Here is an 18,269-nt window from a genome sequence, read left to right on the forward strand (position 1 = left end):
CTCTTTGCCTGGTTTGCTGCTCCAAGATTTGAGAACCTGTGTGAATGAGCTCCTGGCTAGCAAGAGAGACAAACAGTCCAGCGAGGGAGGCTAGGAATCTCCCCCTGCAGCGCTGCTCAGACAGGGGCCAACACAGCAGCATCTAGGAGCTGAACTGAGTGACACTTGTCTATCAGCTGCACCAGCCTTCGGCACTGTCTCCATTTCCTGCCCTCAGCCCCTTTCCCAATAATGAACATTTGCAGCTGAGCACTGGATCCAGTCCTTCGGCAGCTGGACTTTCTGGTGCCCGTGTCTCTGTCTGAGACTGGAGCGTTGCTGGTAACTCCATGCTGCATAGAGCCAGTCCTGTGTGGGTTGTTAGTGTCAGTGTATCTGTCTGCTGGAGCATTACTGCCTCAGGAGAAATAATAAGGAGTTACAGGGCACCAATTGCCACCGCTGGTACGTCTCTGCCTCCCACCAGGAATAATGCCAGCAGAGATCATTCCTTCAGCAACAATGAACTGTTTATTGGCTGATTGATAGGTGGATCCTGTCATACAGGGGGAGCCCTGCAGCTCCTGTGCAAGTATCCACTGGGAGAGAACGCTGCCTCGCCTGCTTCCGAAGCAGTGACCTTGCACAGGCCTGGTTGCAGGTAATAACGTGTAATCTGAAGGCATGCACTGCCCAGAAAACGCCACAGGCCCTATTTGTCAGCCTGTTGCAGAGCTGTTCACCCAGGGGCCATGTCTGGGGTTTTCAGCACCACCCCCAGATTTCTATGGCCCAGGTCATGTCTAAGAGGCCTTAGTGGTTCCAGCTCAGGAGTGGGAGCTAGGAAGATCCTGAGTTCTAATCACACCTGAGCTACTAGGTCCTCGGGAATGTCACTTTTGCCTGGCTTGGGTTGGTGGAGAACTGGGCAGAAAAGCAGGCCCAGCGCTAAAAGCAAGATGTGACATATGAGAGAAGCATTCTGGGACAGAAGATGCAGATACCCCTCCCCCCAAATACAGGGTCTATTTTGCACCCCAGTGTTTATTGAACGTTATTAAGAATATATAACACCCAGCTCTGGGCAGGACTTGACAAGGCAGAGACCCAGCAAGTCCCCTTACAACTAGGAAAGTGCAACACCATGAAGCCAAGGGCAATAGCTGAGCTAAAGTGCCTGCTCTCTTTGGGTGTAGACGTTTTGTCTTGGAATGTTGCAGCCTGAGCGACTAAGTCAAAGCGCGGTTTGGGGGCTTCTGGCAGCATAAGAAACCTGGCACCCGGTGCCTTTGCCATCACCCAGGAGCTCTGGCAGCCCTGCCCACAGTCTTAGCCATAGTGGGACAGTGAGAGGTAAGTGCACATCTCTCTCCATCAGCTGCTGCGTAGCAGGCTGCTGTTCCATGATCTTTATTAAACCCAGGGATGCCGCGCACGGCTCATTTTCCGGTCAGTATGTGTGGCAGAGACAGATGCTTGTGGGAGAGGCACCCAGCAAGCTGTGACACTCAGGGACACGAGTGTTTGGCCATATCGTTCCTGTGATGGACATTCTTTCTCTAGGCTGGTTTGGAGATGGTGTGCTAGTGGGAGAGTGCTCTCTGCCCATCAGCAATCCCGGAGGTCTGCCATCTCTCCCAATCCACATAACATGTCTGGCTTGGAGAGCAGATCTAATGAATTCAGATGCTTTTAGGTTTGTAGAGTCACAGGCTTCGACTCACAAGTCAGGTCTGCTTGGCCCCCATGGGATGCTCACGTACTATTTGTAGAATGACTGTCTATTGGTTTTAACGGCCCCTCACCTTGCTCATAGCTGCGGATTACGATATAACCCAAAGCAATGTACCTTAAAACTTTTCCTGAGGGAGGCTAGAAGGCTGGATAGGAATATTCCACAGCAGTAGCTGCAGTTACAGATTGCCTCCACTCTATCCTGGGAAGGAAGGAAGGAATCTGTCGTCATATTTGCGATGACATTCTGGAAAAGGGAAAACAAATGCCCTGCGCTGTACTGACTGGTACCCAGCAGCGGTGACGAGGTGAAGAGCTGTCAAACCCCACCTGCCGCGAGCCTGGCAGAGCCCGATGGTCTCGAGGAAACATGCAGGGAGGTGCCATGCAGGTCCGCGGGGAAGAGGCAGCTCAGATTGTGCGAGTTCCCAGTTAACAAGGTGTGGCGAGGGCTTGCTCTGCTCCTGTCTCTTTCCAGACAAACTATTCGGAGACGTTCTTTGGGTAAAACACCCAGTGGTTTAGTTACAGAGCTCGTTCCCCCCCCCGTACAGATGGTGCAGCAGTTTTAATAGCATCGTGGGGAGCTGAGGCTCTTGACCACAGTGGGGCAGAGACTTGCCTTGGCTCTTCCAGCTCTTTCGCTTTCTCTCTGCCTGCTTCCCACTTCCTTCCTGTGCCTTTGGACCCTTGAGGGAGGAGGTAGCTAGCTTTGACCTCTCCCCGCCTAGCCCCTCTCTGACAGCTTGGCCCAGTTCCCATATTCAGGAGCGCGTGGGGCGACGGAGTGACGCTGCCTTGCGCAGAGTGTGGCTCAGCTGCTGTCACCTGGCTCCGTCACACCAGGCTTCTCCTGAATCTCAGCCAGCGGCAGGCGGCTGGAATACACGTGTGGGCAGACGCTGGCCATGGCCCTATACAGGACCCCCTTCAAAAGTGAGGGCACCTCCCCAGGGCTTCAGAGCCCATCCTGGAGTGTTCAACTGGCGTACAGAGGCACACAACAGTTACCCGACCAGATCTGAGAGACGGGTCTTCTCCTTAGGCATTCGCCTTCAAAACTGGGCCCAAAGTGCCCCTGGCCTACGTCTGCTCTACCTCAGTTCTGCAAGGGCAGCCCCTGTTTGGGTCAGGTGAGGGCCGTTCTGTGGCTGCAGGGCCCCAGCTGAAGGCCATGGGGAAAGGGGTGCCTGGCCCGTGGGTGGGTGGATTTTAACCCACCATTAGAAATGGTTCATGACTGTACGAGCCCTTCCCCCCACTCCGCCGTTTGCTGAGCTGCAGGAGCATGCGGCACTGAGATTCCATGGGCTCAGGCTGGCAGGCGTCCCCTGGGCGCTGAGGAAAGATAGGGGCTGAGCTGTCTTGCAGCAGAGAGGTGTTGTTGGCAGACAGTGAGAGCCAAGGGCGCGGGCGGCCTCGGAGCGTTACACTGCAATCCAGTATAAGCAGGTGCAGCTCCGCTGACTTGACGGAGTTGTGGTCATGCAGCAGGCGGCGCAAGGACTGGCAGCCGGGAGGAAAGAGGCTTCGTATCTGAGAGAAATTCCCGCCCAGCTCTGCAGCTTACAGGGCAGGAGCAGAGACACCTGCACCTGTTGATGCATCGCAGCTGGTGGGCTCTCTCCCGAGCCCAGACAGGAACCAGCACCATGCCCTGCCTTTGCCTTTGGGCACAATTTATTGGTTGAGCCCCAAACTCACAAGTAACACAAACGAAGCAATTCCCTGCCCAGAATGGGCTGTGGGACCCAGAAACTTTCTTTTTCCTTTAAGTCCTCTGCTGGGTCATGTGACAGGCAGGCGGCCTTAACCCTTCCCTGAATGAAAGAAAAGGAGGACTTGTGGCACCTTAGAGACTAACAAATTTATCTGAGCATAAGCTTTTGTGAGCTACAGCTCACTTCATCGAATGCATTCAGTGGAAAATACAGTGGGGAGATTTATATACACAGAGAACATGAAACAATGGGTGCTACCATACATACTGTAATGAGAGTGATCAGGTAAGGTGAGCTATTACCAGCTGGAGAGCCGGGGGGAAAACCCTGGATGCTTTCCCCTGTCACAAGGTCCTTCTCCACTGGGAAAGTGGAAGGGAAATCAGTGATGCTTTTCCACAGAGCTATCAGAAGAATACTTGAATTTCCCACACATATGTTTGCATGTGCTTGTGTGTGCTTTTGTGCACGTGTATTTGCATGTACGTGTACGTGTGTGTGTGTGTGTGTGAGTGTGTGATGAGAGGAATCTGATAAAGTGTGAGATGTTCCAGGCTTTTAGAGACATTTACGTCTAATCTACAATTTAACATTCCTAGCGGGAATACTTCACAGCTGAAGAATATTTTCCCCAAGCCTTTAGTCTCACATCTGACATTTCACCTGTCATATTATGTGCTTTTCAGAGGAAGGAAATGGCAGCTTGTCTCCTTAAAAGCAATGGACACACTGTTTATCAATGAGACGAGCTCTTGGTGCAGTCCCACACTCATTTAGAAACAAAATTGGACTAAAACGATATAAGCAGACTTGCCAATGTTTTCAGGGCAAAACGTCCTGGAGATTTCCCATCCATCTGATAGCTGTGGGCTCGGAATGTTAGGCAACCCTTCTCCACAGAGGCATCAAACAGGAAGGCAGCGAACACTTAATGGAAGTGCGATGGAGAAGCCAGCTGAACTACTGATGGGTGGATACACACTCTCACTCTGCGGAGGCCACACAGTATGTCACAGAGACTCAAAATGAGGGACACAAGAAAGTAATTCATGCAGGAAATAAAAATGCTGTGGGATTCCTTGCTTTGCTGCACATGGGGCTTTCTATAACCTCGGTTCCATGGTCCTGCATCTCTGTTGTAAATAATTTTCAACAGTAAAAGTGAAAGGACAGCAAAATGGTGCGGAACGTAGAGAATGTGGCGACAGCCCTCAAAATGAGGGAAACATGAAAGTTATGGGCAGATCTTCTTCTCAGTGCTCAGAATTTACATCAATAACTAGACTGGGCTTGACGCAAAGCAGGCGCTGTAAAGGTTCTATTGGGTGTCATTGGACATGGTTCTATGGAGCCATTGTTCCCTGGGTCTCTGGATATGCTCAGCTTGGTTCCTCAGCTGTCTTTAAAAGATGCTTTTCTAAAAAGGGAAGGAGGCTGCACAGGGCTCTGGGACGTAATAAAGCTTACCCAGAGAGAACCATGTCCATATTCTCCATCAGAGAGCTGCCAGACACGAATAGGGGGTGAGCTTGCTGTCCTCAGTGGTGGTCACATTGAGGGAGCAGGTCACATTGAAGCCTTGTACCAGCTCACCCTTACATACAGGATGACAGCTGTGCTCATTATGGCGCTGAATAATCTCACCGCTCTGATCACTTAGTGAGCCACAAGGGACTTAGTGAGCCATAGGTCCTGGGCTTTGTTTCACCCACAGCGTGGAAAAGTCTGAGATTCTGATCTCACCCACTGGGCTGTGCAAAAGAATCCTCATTGGTGCCAATCCCTGCTCAAACCAACTCTCACTTCTTTTGGTGTCAAGCAACCCAGCTCCTCTGTGGGCTCACAATGCTCACCTGTCTGATTTCTGCAAACAGACCAGCGGAAGGACCACCATGCTATGAAAACAACCAAACAGAGCTGTGAACAAGGAGGCCAGTTCGGGAGAACTCGAGTCATTGTGGGGCAGTCGCCCCTGCTCACCCACAGAAATGGCAACGCTGGAATGCCTGCGAAAATCACAGTCTTCGTGTATCAGCATTCTCTGACGCCCTGATCCAAATCCAACTGCGACAGAAGGGTTGTCGATGGAAAGGCTCCCACTGACTCCAGTGGGCGTTGGCTCAGGCCAGTGGAGTGAGTTTCTTGCAGCAGGCTTAAGAGAGCAGCAGTAATGCAATCAAAGCCACCTTCGCTTTGGTGAGTGTTAATTTGCAGGAGGAAGCAGGCAAATTCCAATAGCAGGAACAGCTTCAGCTAGAGACCGTAACACACTCTCCAAGAAGAGACTTTTGGTTAAAAAAAGAGCCATCTCTTAAGCCCACCTAAACTCTTCCAAGAGAAGCTGTCACCTAATTTATCAGGTGCCTGCCGTTTGCTAAGAATGATAGACAGTAATTAAAACTAAGTTAATAACCTCCTCACTCTTGACATTTCTACAGGGGTTTTGTTCACCATTATCTACATATAGATTAAAAATTGTAATTGGACCAGAGATAGGGTTAGAAAAATCAACCACCTTCCAACTGATAGTTTGCTAGTGAGTGACACTTTGAAATTTTATTTAATCTCAGGAAATTGAGCTGAACTCAAGTAAAGTTGAGTTATCCTAAAGTACCGACAAGGCTAGAAAATAACACTCTCTGTCTTGACAAAGGCATTGCAGGAAAACGCAGCTAGCAGGAGAGAGTGATAAAGTATGAAACTGGAACACATGATGGGCGCGCCAGGAACCGTCCATTACAGCGAATGGATGGGGAGCGTTTTGCTCTGTGAAAGTTTCTGTACCAAAGAGAAATGTTAAAGTGGAGCAACTGATGAGCCAGCAATTCTTGGTGTATTAAAACCTCCTTACAGATGTCAAAGGAAACTTGCCAGGCTGTCAGCTAATCCACAAAAGTGGCCAATCTCCCACCAGCCGTGCTTCTTAAGGAGAACTAGTGTATCCATTGACGTCTGTCTGTCTGATCTAGTGATGGAGTTTAAAGGGTAGCCAAGTGCCTCACACAGGAGCCGAGATACGCACTTTGTGTCTACACTGCCATCCTAGGTGTGACTGCAGCTCGGGTAGACACACCCATGATAGCTTTACCCATGCAAGCATTGCTAAAAATAACAATGGAGAGGTGGTGGCACAGGCTTCAGGGCACGCTGTACCAGTGTGCCGGGGACCCTGGGTATTTATGGGCGTTGCTAGCCCAGCTGAAGGCCATGTGGCTGTCTTCAGTTCTATTTTCAGCCGTGCTGGTGCGGGAATGCCTACCTCAGCTGCCATCACACCTCAATTGCAATAGATATACTACTCCGATTGAAAGAGACTTGCTCACAGGACAGCAAGGGTAGGGCTTGCTTCTCTCCTCCAGCAGCTTGTGCCACACTGCAGGACCCTCTGCAAAGAACTCTCTGTCCCCAGTTTAGGAGCCTCACCCTGGATGCTGCTTCTGCAGCATTGTCCCAGAGAACTGCAGCCATGCACCCTGGGACTCAGCCTCAGCCCATGGGGCCAGGGCCTGGAAGGGGCTTTGGAAGGGAACAGGGACACAGAGGAGGGTGAGGAGCATGACTGTGGGCTGCTCCTGTCTGTACCACCTTCCCCTGCGCTCAGCATTCGCCGCAGTGAGCTAGGATAGCCCAGCCTGGAGGTGACAGGTGCATGCGACAGGGGGACCAAATCGTCCCCTGTGAGGAGAAGGCCCAGTTTCCTGGCAAGCGAGAGGTAGGAGATGGCAGGTCTTTCTGCCCCGCTGCTGCCCTGCCTGGGGAGGTAGTGCTGGCACTCTGCTTGAGAGAGCATTTGAGGATGAGCAGCTTCCCATTGAAACTCTGGGTCCTGGAGCCATCACAGTGCTGCACTGTCTTTGCAGCCGAGGCCATGGCCAACCATAAGGTCCTCATGAGCCGCTTGTCAAGCCTGGCTGCTTACCAAGTGTAAGTGCTTGATTGGAATCCCAATAGAGACGAGTCCAGGGCATCAGCAGATGCCATCTATTGCTGGAGTTTGGTTGTCACTTTCTTCCCAGGGATGCCCAGGCTGGAAACAGGATGGTGGAGCCAGAGATGGAGCCAGCGTTGAGTGAGGGTTTCCTGTGGACCCGGTGATCCATTACATTTCCCGGGGAGGCTGTACTGTTTTATTAACTGTTCCAAGAATCCTGAGGGGACTTTTCTTTTCTTCTGGTATTGATTTGCATTTGGCAAAGGCTCTTAGGATCACCGGCCCTCTGAGAATCAAAAAGAAGATGGCGATATCGTGGAGTCTTCTGCCACTGCCATTTCTGTGTCCCATAATCACCTGCCCGAGAACCCCTCCTTCACGTCAGGGGAAGTCATTTCCAGCGACGGCTGCTGCACTTTCTAAAATAGGAATGCCCCAATGCCAGAAACCAGGGCAGGGAGCGGTGCAGACTCTGAGCCGAGGGTCACTGTGTTTGCTACTCAGCAGGTTTTGGCCAGGAGTGTATCATGCTTCCAGGACCCCTCTCAGAGCTGGCAAGCACCACACCGAATGCAGTTTGGGACTGTAACCCATGCCAATGGCTGCAGGACATACTATGTCTGGTACAAAATGTTCTGTGCTCTTTGTGTTAACATCGATGGCTGCATGAGGATTAACAGCTTGTTAATTGGGATTCCTGCTAATGCTCCTGCCATGTATCAGTAGTAAAATGCTGTCTGAGGGCTGCTGCGAATGAGTTTGGAAATCCAGGGAGTATTTTTTTTACGTGCTTTCCCCGCTCCTGCAGCACTAAGGGCAGTGATGTCCTCATCTCTCTCTTTGGAAGGTGTCACGAGCACAGGCTGGCCGTACAGCTCAGTAACTGTCTGTCGGAAGGGTCCAGGGGCTGATTCTCTGGGTGACTCGGAACAGCCGCTCAATACAGCAGGAGAAGAAATCACGGCGTCCCGCCCTAGGAGCAAGAAATTGCAGTTAGAAGCTGCTCTGGCATCTCCCTCCCTTTGTTGGCCATGGACAAGTTCTCTCCAGGGGGCTAGAGACCTTTCCAAACTGCTTGTTTCCTTCTCTGAGCAGGGGGGAGGCTGCTTCCCCTTCTGGCTGGTGCCTGCACTGAGCCGGAGGGCACATGTAACTAACCCTGAGCAGAATTCAGGGGGGTTATTTTTCCTTTGGGGGCCGGTGTGGGAGACGGGGAGCAGGCAGTCCTCGTTAAGCACACAGTTCCCTGCACTGGAAATCCAGCTGCTCTGCTTGGCTGCAGCCGGGTGGCCCGTTCCTCCTTGGCCCATGCCATGAAGGAAAAAGGCCCATCCACACCTCCCCGGGCAATCAGCAAACGTGCTATTTACAGAGCAATCCCGGCCCATCTCCCCCGAGCTCTTACACATGGCATCCTTGTCGGACAGGGATGTTCAGTCTCATTAGAGAATGAAGCCGGGAGCTAGGATTGTGCTGAGCTGAACCTGGACTGTCGGAGCAGCCAAACAACATGGCTGACATGCTGGGGTCGCCAGGGGTCGCCGAGCAGAGACGCCCGCTCATGAATTTCATCACTTCAGCGCAGACAAAGAGGACAGTATTTGATATGGTTACCTTGACAACTCCTCGCAAAGGAAGGGGGCTAGTGTGGCAGAGACAAGAGAGCCGGCGTGCCTAGCGAGGGAGGGGAGGAGGGGAGGTTTGCTTTAAAGACGTGAGAAGTTTCTGCTGGAGAAGCAGCCAAAGACCGGGTGCGAGCCACAGGCAGGTGGCGGGGCAGGCGGACGCACTGCCTTGTCTCGGAGGCCGTGGGGGCCACCCACGCTGGCCAGGGGCGCGGGAGGCCTGGGGTTCATGCTTCTGGGCTGTAGTCCTTGTGAGAGACCGAATCGTTTGTGGGGGCTGGGGGAGGAGGGCGACCTAGGGGCATGAACAGAAAGGCAGCCTGAGCTGGCCACTGTAACGAAGGCCCCATCTCAGCTGTGCCGCTGTCCAGGGTGAGGCCGAGGTCTGGCTAGACGGGACCCGGTCGGCCTGCTGCTCCCCCGACTCCTCCAGGCCACCTTTCGCGTGGTGCTGAGCCCCGCCGCTGGGGCCAGACCCTGCCGCTCTGCAGGGTGTGGAGATTGCATTTGTACTGCTGCACACCAGCGCGAGGGGTTCCCATTGCCCACGGTTCCTGGGGGGCCTGTCCCACGCTGCGGTGCAGGGAGCGGGAAGGGGGCTCTGCCGAGGCTGCCCACCCAGGAGCCTGCTGGGCTCGTTTGCCCAGATCATGCCTGGGAAGTTTTGACTTGGCCAGGGGGATGGGGGAAGGGGCGGAGGCTGTGCTGCTGGGGTGGGTGGGTTGGTGGGTTTTAATAGACGTTACTAGAATAAAAAGGGGAATCTCCAAATTACCAGTGACCCCTCTCACTTGTACCACGGCTTCCTCTTGGTGCTCTGCTCTGCACCTGGGCTGCTGGCACCAGAGGGGCACCTAGGAACCATTGTTGTAGTGAGGTAGCCACTTTCCTTAAAACACAGACTCCAGGATCTTGGCCAGTCTCAGCTGTCCCGGGGATTTCCTGTTCAGAGGCTGTACAGAGAACTTGGTTCTGAAGGATTCCTCGCCCTGCTCTCTCTAGCTCACACACACTCAACCCAACACATGGCTTCTGTTCTCCTTCACCCACTGACACATGACTGAAAACAATCCCAGCTTACCTCTCAGACACCCTCCCACAACCCATGTATGCCACCTAACATTGGAGTCAGCTGGTGACTATTTCTCTGTGGTCTTATTTTCTGTGAGTTCCGTTCCACCCTATAGCAATACATGATCACGGTAGATATTTAATCATTACTGCTATAATTAGTGTACCACAGTATTAGTAATGGAGTAATGACAGCATTTATTTTAAACCGTGACATAGTAACTAAGCAGGGCAGTATTAATTGCTGAATGGTGAATTATCCTCACAGACACGAGCTCAATGATTGTTTTGTCACTGTAACACTTATGACAGTAATAATTACATATAGAATATACTCATTATTGTTAGATCTATAGAATAAGTCTGAATAGATGCAGCAATTAAGGGATAATGTTCCTGGTGGGGAGGAGAGGAGCAGTAAATGACTTTTGTGGCTGGTTTTAACGCGGGAGCGAAGGGGAGAGGCTCTTAACAGCTTCAGCCGCTGAGCTGCCATCAGGCACTTTGCCCCGGTACGCACGGAGATGTTTAAAAGTCATGGGAAAACAGAGCCTAAGTAATTAAAACAAACGGGAGTAACATGAAGCAAGCTAGCTGCCGTTGAAGGCTGGTGAAGACTCCACACACGGCAGCAGCCTCTTCGCCTCCATGTCTTGCAGGAGGAAAAACGCCCCTATTACAGCTCCGGATGGCCCCAAACAACCTTGTTTCTCTTACAGGGGGCAGGACTCTGGAAGAAGTAAGATACGAGGACACCTATTTGGCCCCCCTGGTGTCAAGTCCTATGAGGATTCATAGCCTTTCCCTGCTCTGTTGGGCCACAGTGATGCCCCATCAGAGTTCCAGCTGCAGTGACCCAGTTGTGCCTGGCCTAAGCACCTGCTCCTTTCCATTGTCATGTCAGCTCCGTCCTGCCTGTCTTGCATGCCTCCTGCAGTATCATACCTGTGATCTTACAGGGCTCTGCTAGACTCGACCCGTGCTCCAGGGCTACCCAGCACGGCAAGGCTGTGTGCACCCTCCTCTGAAAAGCGTGTCCAAGCATGGACCAAATATAAGCATGTAGCACCCCAGGCGGTATCAGGAGCACAGAGCCCCAGTCCCTTGTCTAATTTATTCTCCGCATCTGCCATACTGCTTACTGTCTACCACCGTTCCCCTGAGAACGGTAGACTATCAGGGTGTATCTGCAACTACACATTGAGCAGTACAGCAGGTCTAGTCTACCTAGAGAAACCCACAATGGGCAGCAGGTGTGTCCTCCACAGAGAGGCAGTTGTCAGTCTTGTCACAGTCATTGATCATCTAGTCAGACCTCCTGTACATCACAGACCACCAGCCCCACCCAGCATCCCCCACACCAAACACAACCGCCCTAGTTGGACCAGGTATTAGTCCACAGGAGACTGAACTATGGTGTGCCACAGGGAGAGAATAGGAGGGACCAAGGAGTACCAGTGCCCGAAGCCCCCACAATGGCAGGGACTTGATTCAGTGAGATATAGCCAGAGAATCCTGGCAGGTGACCCCCACCCACTGTAAAAGAATGTACCCCTGTATTTCACATCGTACATACTCTTGTAATAATCTCTGTACAAAATATGTCTTGTAAGGTATCATTTGAAAACTAACAATTCGCTGATCAGCATCGTCCTGATAAAATATGTGTGGCAACATTGTATGTGAAGTTATAAGATTCCACTGTATGGTGTTATTAACACATGTTCCAAACTGAGGTTGGCACACAGGTCTGTCTCAAACAAAGGCACGTGTGCTCTGCTTAATTTACATTTAAGCAGTAAACAGAGTCATCAAGCAAGAAGGGAAAGAAAGGAAATCCAAAGAGGTCAGAAAAAGTAGCAGGGAACATCCTTCTATATAGGTTCTTTGTCTCCTGAAGCTCAGCTGGAAATGCACTATAAACTATAAAAAGGAAGGACAAACACCCCAAGGCACCCCACCTCCTCCCGCTCATCACATTCTCTGCACCTGAAGCATCAAAGGAAGCATTAGTTGGAATCTGGGAGAAGGGGTCCTGACCTAAGAAGTTTGGGTAATAAGACTGTGGTAAGAAAACTTTGCTTGGAATTTAACATAGTTTGTTAAGTTAGGTACCAGTTACGTTTTATCTTTATTTTCCTTGTAACCATTTCTGATTTTTATGCCTCGTTGCTTCTACTCACTCAAAATCTCTCTCTTTGTGGTTAATACATTGGTTGTATTGTTTTATCTAATCCAGTGTGATTAAACTGAAGTGTTTTGGAAACTCCATTTGGGGTGGCAAATAGTGTGCATATTATTTCTATTAAAGAAATAATGGATTTCATATAATTTGTATTGCCCAGGAGAGGGCTTGGCAGTACAGGACACGCATTTCTGGGGGGAAATCTAAGACCGGGGGTGTATTGGGGTCACCCTGCAGTATAACCAAGGCTGGTGAGAGCCAGAGTGTTGCCCAAGTGCGGCTGGCAGGCTGCAGTTACACACAAACACACACACACACACACATGGTGTGGCTTGCATGTGGGAAGAAGGCTGCTTGTGAGCAGCCCAGGGGAACTCCTTCAGCAAGGCATCGTAAGGCACCCAAGATTGCAGGGCAAGGGTGGAAGAGCTGCTCATTAGTGTAGATTGTACGCGGATATGTCACATCCACACTTTGCAGAGGAAGGCGAACCCCCCACCCCGAGGTCCCTGCCAAGTTTCTTCCCCACCCCACATATGTCACTCCGTTAGACCCTGAGCACGTGAGCAAGAACCAGCCAGCCAGGCATCGCAGGGGAGAATGCTCAGGGCCCATTGGCGCTCTGCCTCTCCCCGTCCAACAGCCCAGCTCCAGCTGGAGGGAAGGTGCAGTTGTCAGTAACTGGCGCCTGGCCCCGGCTCGCTTTGTGTGCCCAGCTGCGATACCCATTGCCGTTAAACGCCAGGGGCTGTGCAGGAGCTGAGCCCTGCAGCACTGGCAGCTTCAGCACTCGGGTCTCATTGAGAGCCGCTCTGGTGTCACGAGGGACACTTCAGTGGTGCCCGGAGATCACAACAGAAGGAGGCATTTGGTCCTGACACCTCACTGAAGGGTGCCTCCAACAAGGACAGCTGAGCTAAGGGCACTTCATTTACAGCCTCTTTCCTGAGGGAGCTGCACACTTGTGGTGCTTCAGTGAAGGCCGGCTCCTTTCGGGAGGCGCCAGGGATGGGCACTCTGTGATTCAGCAGGAAAGAACATTTTTTCTCTCCCTCCACCCCAAAATCTAGGGAAATCAATCGCACAATCTAGCATCAATGCAGCAGAAAGGCTGAGAAATGAAGTGCCCGAATGGAAGGAAATGGGAAATTCCAAACGTTCTCTCGCTGTTATCTCGACATATCATACGCTGTATGCTTCCCATGTGAAGTGTAAATCCTAGTGTTCTGTTCTGTCGGTCAGTTTAATCCAGGTCGTAAAGCAGACAGGGTGGGAGATGTCTATGGCCCAGCTGACATTGGTTGGGAAACTCTAACGGGGGATTTCCTGACTTCCCAGTTCTTGGATATTCCACCTGTAAAGCTGCATTAATGCTTCCTTTGGTCTTTAAAATTGAACAAGTGAGAAATGTTCCACTCAAGTCACTCTCCTTAAGCAACCGAAGGAGTCTGCTGGTGTGCCATTGTGGAAAAGCTGATTAATACCCCAAGGGAGTGACTCTAGAGTTAGACTTCAGCGAAACCAGAAGTAAACGCTCCAGAGAATAACTGAGCCTAACCTAAGAGTGTGACCTGTCTGCAGCTCTAATAACAGGCGTCAGGAACAGGCTAGCAGGAGTGATAACTAGGAGTGACATCCTAGGGGTAGTGTACCCCAGATTATTGCAATGCAAGCTAAGAGGGGCGTGGGATCGCTTTCGGGATGGAGCAAGATGCTGGTTCGGAAGGGAAGCTGAGTTGGCACTGTCCTTGCTGGCTTTCTAAGATGCAGCTACAATCCTGTATTTTCCCCTCTGGTGAAACTGTCAACAGACAGACAGGCATTTCCTTCTAAACCAAATTGACTTTTGTGACAACTTTGTTGCGTTTTGGTGGCCTCTGATGCGGCTTCACAAGGCTTGCAGGCATGGGGATTTCTGGGGGCACTGAAGGGGGCAGAGTTCAATGCCAGGCAGCAAAGGCACGCATTTCAGTACCCTACAACCCCCTTTCTCGCTAAACTGGGGCTGTCCCCGGAATGAAGTTGAGGAGGGTGTCTCAGCACAGGGTACAGGGAGATGCATGGTGGCTTTCAGTTATGCAAATCGGAGAATGACTGACACTGACTGGAAGAAAGTGCCACAATATTTGGAACTCCTTCATTTTTTGTGTTTTAAATCCACATCGTGAATGGGACGCCGTGTGCGGCAGCGGTGTGGGCTCAGTCAGCTCCGAAGTGGGCTAGGATCCACCAGCACTCGGCAGCGCTGCACCTCCCCACACGGTGTCCCTCTTCACCCACATTACACTCCAGTTCATCCCCTCGCCAGCAGTGAAGCTGCCAGTCCTGGCTCCTGCCCATTCATCATGTGCAGACCGGCTAGTCCTTTCACAGACAATGAGGGAAAACCGGCCTTTTCAGGAGAGCCACTTTGTTGTTTATACAAAGGAGTTTGGCTGTTAACACATGTAAGGTAATGGGATCCCCCACCGGCTCCTTCCAGGGCTCTCCTGCACATGGCTGCACTGATGGATTACCCACACCATTCATCTAAATTATGTCACAGGCAATAAGCAACTTGCTTAATCTGCCTAAATGAAGGGCCGGGCGGGTTACTGTTGACACTTGTTTAGCACTCTCTTCCTCCCAATTATCAGCAGCCAACCGGCGACAGCCCCTGTCCGGGCCGCACAGCACTGTGAAGTGGCCACAAAACCACCTTGCAATTTATGGGATTTCTGTCAAGTTGTCGCCAAGATAATGTCCCACAAGCCTCCTTAGCTAAATGGCCTCTAAATAAGATTTATCACAGGCCACAGTATGGGGATCTCACATCTGCATCACCTCCCTCCCCTCACCGCTGTCCCTTCCCTTCCCCATCGGCAGCGCATTGCCCGCCCCCCCGACACATTTGGGAAGTGTCTTGCCCCACTGCTGATATTGTCTTCAATACAGGTTTCAGAGTAGCAGCCGTGTTAGTCTGTAGTCACAAAAAGAAAAGGAGGACTTGTGGCACCTTAGAGACTAACCAACAGCTACAGCTCACAAAAGCTTGTGCTCAAATAAATTGGTTAGTCTCTAAGGTGCCACAAGTCGTCCTTTTCTTTTTGTCTTCAATACGTTGCTTGAGGTGAGAAGAGGGGTCTTGCCCCAGGTATGTGGCCAGGCTATTGTAGCCTGGCTGGCGGCGAGCACCCAGATTGCCACAGGAACGCGCAATGCTTTGCACAGCGGGAAGGGTGTGCACGCTCAGCTTGGGGAGAAGAGGCTAGTCGTGGTAGATTGGAAGCTTCTTGAGACAGGGACCATGGGTGTTAGCTCTGTGTGACACCAGCCATGCCTGTGGCATGCAGACAAGTCACAACGTTGACAGCTGGCATTTATGAGGTTACTCAGATAATGAAAACCAGTAACCGCTGCTGGAATGTAGCTGTGAACTGCGATCGGTCTGGCCTCTCATCCTGAGACGCTTGGGTGCCTTCTTGAACTGCTGTTCTAAGTCTCAGCCCCAGGTTGGCTCTCAGGCTGACAACGGCTCTTTTGCAACACACAGCCACAATAGCAGCTTCATGGAAAATCCAACAGCGACAAAACGCATCACAGGGGCAAACAGCTCAGGTGTGGCAGCTGCACCCTGGAGCTGGGGGGTTCTGTGCCCCTTCTCCCCACAATAACCCCTGGACTCCACTTTGCATATGCTCTCAGAACCAGCTGACCCTGACGCTTCTGGTTCATAAATGTTACTTCATGGAAAGCACATAGCAACTATGTCTCCTCTGCCCAACATGTGGGTTTGACGGTGAGGCAACGGTGTTAGCTAGCCCACTGGAACTCCTAGTGCAGACGAGGCTCTGCCAGTTTATACCACAATGTAGCTAGGCAAGGTCTACTCCTTACCCCTTGCCTTGACCTCACCTAGCTACATCATGGTAAAAACTACAGAGGACTTGTCTACACTAGGATTTTACAGCAAGAGAGCTGACCCGTGTTCATTAGGTCACTTTAAAAACCCACCTTTCATGGCAGGGCAGACGGAACCAGTAGAAAGGAATAGCCCTCAGCCCTGAAGAGTATCAGCATTTAGCTACAGATCAGGCCAGACCCTCAGATGGTGTAAATCAGTATCACTCCAGTGAAATCAATGGGGCCAGATCCCCAGTGGGCATAAACCAAAGTTAATCAAGCTATGCTGATTTTCATCTGCTGGGGATCTGTTTCATTGAATTCATTAATGGCTAGTATATTAGTATTTGTATTATACGTTATGTATGTATTATATATTGTTAGATAACATTATATATTGTTAGATAAAACTATATATGGGTATTATACACAAGATATATAATACAAATCATAATTATATATAAAATTATATATATTACATTATTATTTGTAATGTCTACGAGCCCTGATCATGGACCCATGTAAAGACACTGAACAAAACCACAGTCCCTGCCCTGAAAATCTTACAGTCTAACTAACTTCAGTGAGTTTACACTGAGCCACACCAGACAGGGATCGGGCCCAATGATTAATTATTATTATTATTTTACTATTGGAAGCCACAAGTTTTTTAAAACCTTTTTTTCTGCTTTGTGGTGTACGGACAGGAGCCATCTCCCCTTGCACACAAGGCGTGGTTTGCTTCCTTCCCGAATTCCGTGCAGCTGCTGACGAAGATGGCACGGCTGTATTTCAGGGCTGAAGGGGGTGAGAGCCTCGTGTGCAGAGCTGGTCAGGGCTGTTTTGGGCTCTTTCAGGCTGTGCTGTGTAGATGAGAGGAATGAGTCACAATGATCATTACAATAATTAGTGTCCATCCTAAACACTTCTTGAATAAGAGGAAAAGCAGCATACATGCATTTGGATTTGCTGGGATACAGATTAATCCCACCCTGGGGCCTCAGCAAGTGCTTTGCTATACAGACTGTTCTCTTTAATGCAGAATGTCTGTATGCTGGTGTGCCAAGCCGTGGGGAGGTGGTTACAGCGCAATGGTAAGGAGCGGGAGGTGGCATGCAAGCTCTCAGGATGGGCCACATAGTCCCACAAACCAGCAAAGATCAGCAATGACATCACAGGTCTTTCACTGGGGCCCCTGGCTGAATGGTTTGAGGTTGCTGGGATTGTTCCGGGCTCTGCAGGGGGATCACATTTATTGCCATGCTGCAGCAACGATCCTCTATTTAAAGCTGAAGTGTTGCTTCTAATCCCTTATCCCTTCCCCGCCTCCAGGAGAATAGCTTTGGGAGTGACTTTCCTGACTTTGGGGCACTCTTTCCTAGTCTTATTATTTTTACAAGCACTAAAAACACCTTCATTTTTATTATGGAATGCTTAAAACATTAAGAGCATTTCACGTAAAAGCTATAGAGGGCTGCCTGAATGTTACCAAATGGATTCAGGAACCTGGTCTGTGCTTTCTTGGGTTGTCACAACTGGGGCTGGAACTTTGTGTCCTGCTTGTAAAAAACTCCAAGTGCCTCAGTCTTTGACTATCGTATTTTCCAGCTTTAGCTGCTGGACTCCCAATGGCCGAGGCTCAGATCCTGTTAGCCCGTCTTATATTTTCCTCCTCCCTCTGCTCCTACACCGTATTCACACAGGGACTGATCTAAAGCCCACTGAAGATATGGGCAGATTCCTATTGACTTCAGTGGGCTTTGGATCAGGTCCTTGAGCCACGTCAGCCTACAGCAGTTCAGGTGACTGCATTTGATCACCAATGGTTACAAACTCCTGAGCCCAATGCACACACCCAGCCCAACACAGCGTGGTAGGATGTAGTGTTTGCATTGCTATTACATTCAGGTCATAACGGAAACGCAATTATAGGCATATCCGCAACATATAGCACTCCCAGGGTGCATAGATACACGTGCTAACTGTGTTATAGCCTTGGGCATGAAACCCATGACAACAGTATTGAGTTAAAAATCCTTGCTCATAATTGTAAATAACTGATTAGTTACGAATACAAGAAAAATAGTCATGGAACAATTACTATTTTATGTAAAATCTGCAGTCGTACTTTTGCTGTATGC

The sequence above is a fragment of the Natator depressus genome, chromosome 15, assembly GCF_965152275.1.
Source record: "Natator depressus isolate rNatDep1 chromosome 15, rNatDep2.hap1, whole genome shotgun sequence".
Lineage (NCBI taxonomy): Eukaryota > Metazoa > Chordata > Testudines > Cheloniidae > Natator > Natator depressus.